Below are 2,377 nucleotides of genomic sequence, written 5' to 3'. Positions count from 1 at the left end.
GCAGACGGAGGGATGGGGTGGAAACACGGGGAGACTCAATGGTTTTGGTAATGTTCTAGTTCTTATCTTTGGTAATGCTCCAGCTGGGTTCATAAGCGTTTATTTTATTATGCTTCATAACATGTCAGTTATATATTTGCTTTGTGTGTGTATCAAATATGACGTAATGGAAATAAAAATGAACTTTGTGTGTGTATCAAATATGACATAACGGAAATAAAATGAACATTTTAAAAATAAAAATGAATAAAAACAAGAAATAACCAAAAAAGGACAAAGAAAGATTGTAAAATAAAGGGCCGGACAAAGACAAAGACAGTAGGTTAAGGCAAACAAAAAAGAATGTAGGAATATCCGCATTATTACCAAAGGTTTCAAGACCAAAAGCACTAAACAGGACAGAGACATTAGTTAATGAAGAAAGATACGTTCCCTGAGGAAGATAAAGCAATCATAAACCTTGTCGCACCAAACAACACAGCAGCCAACTATAAAAAGCCAAAATTCCAGGGAAAAAAGTCACTGTGATTTGTCCTCATATTCTTCCTGCTCAGTGGTGGGAGTGTCCTCTCTGCAATGGTGTTGAGCAGTGCCATGGCTTTGAGGAGTCACCCCTGAGAAAGGTCCCCACCTTCTCCAGTGATTTGGAAACGACTCAGGCTCCCAGGGGTCCCAGCCTGGCCTTGTCCCACCTCCTGGCCCCAGCTCTCGCACCTGCTCCTGGATCTGGTCTCCCAGTGGAGGACCCCTACTTCTTCCTGCTGCTTCTCCTCACCTGCCTGATGTTCATCAACTTTCTAGGCTCCTCATCTACAAGATTTCTTCCCTGGACTCTCCTGGGGGACTTTTCACCTGTGAAAATGAACCCCGTCTCCTCCCTTTCCTTCCCCTTCTTCCCACCTGTGCCAACCGGCTGTGTGAACTTAGCAAGTTGCTGACCACTCTGAGCGCTACCGTTCCCCTCTGGATGGGACAAAGCAGTGATGTGAGACGCACAGATCGTGCCTATGAAAGGGCTGGGCTGGCCCATGGGAGGGAGGGTGGCTTTCTGGCCGTCAGCCTCCCTTTCTCCCTGCTTCTTGTGTCCTGGCACGGCTGAGCCAACCACTGGCCCACGCCGGAGAAGCAGCTCAGGATGGGCCACACCCTCAGCCCTGCTGTTGAGTCCTCACTCCTGTTCCCCTGGGAAGAGGCCTCCTCATCCGTCCCTCAGGCCATTCCAAGGTACGCCTTGGCTTGGAGCCTGGTCTGGCGAAGCCGGCCCCACCCCTCCGAAGGGCAGAGTTGCAAAAGCTTGGGGCGTTTCCTGTCTGTCCTGGCTTGTCTTTTAGGCAAAGTTGAGTGTTTACATTGGTGACCTACTCACCAGCTCTGTGACCTTGAACAAGCTCCTTCACCCCTCAGAGCCTCAGTGTCTTCATCTGCAGAATGGGAACAATAATAATGCTTTGAGTGAGGATAAAATGAGATAATGCCTGAAGGCCCTGGCCTATGCAAGTGCCCAGCACACAGCAGCTATTGTCATTGTCCCGGTCATCATCATCATCACCGCTATTGCTAGGTGTTGGCGGGGCCTTTTATAAGCCAAAAGATCAATTGCGGTAAGTTATCTTGGTCCAGAGTAGCAGCTTCTCTTCATTTTGCAGAGCAGGACTCCAGTTTTCTGACCTTGTCAGAATCGCTCTGTTTGTGGACATTTTTGTGGTGGGTATAACCTGATTATTTGTTTATTAGTAACTCAGCACCAGTAATTCACTTTTTCAATTGCACTGTGTTGCTTATGAAGTGTCCCGCTGCCCGGCCCTGCGGCACAGCCTCCCCGTTCCAGCTGCGGGTGAACCAGAGGGGTGTGTGGGACCAGAGGGGCCCCCACCAGGCAGTTGCTCGTGGCCTCACAGCTCAGAGGCGGGAACGCTCTTCAGTGACGATATGTTCTCCATTGTGTGTTTTACACCCACAATCATTACTTTCATTTGTTCTCAGAAATCTCTGACAATATCCAGGTGAATGGATCCGCAGAGCAAATGCCCCCCAGACAAGGTCTTCTCTTAAATACCAGCTCAAAATCTGTGCACCTGTTAGGTAGGTTTTATAAACTGTATTTGTATAGACAAAGGGGGAGGGTATTGCCAAACTAGGGAAGGGTGCAGAGGTCGTTATGGTGCTCTGTTGAGAATCATCTTAGCTACTTTTTTTTTGAGTACTGATTTTTATGCCAGAAACTTGGAAATACTATCTTATTTATTCACCCAATAGCCCTGTGAGATGGTGTGGGTTTGAGTCAGGACCCCGGTGGCAAGTGACAGAGACTTAACTCAAACTAACTTAAGCAATAAGGGACTTTATTCATCATTTATGTGTTAGCCCTTTAATGCCT

The sequence above is a fragment of the Diceros bicornis genome, chromosome 28, assembly GCF_020826845.1.
Source record: "Diceros bicornis minor isolate mBicDic1 chromosome 28, mDicBic1.mat.cur, whole genome shotgun sequence".
NCBI classification, from domain to species: domain Eukaryota; kingdom Metazoa; phylum Chordata; class Mammalia; order Perissodactyla; family Rhinocerotidae; genus Diceros; species Diceros bicornis.
The sequence above is the reverse complement of the archived record's forward strand: the minus strand, read 5'-3'. Positions refer to the sequence as shown.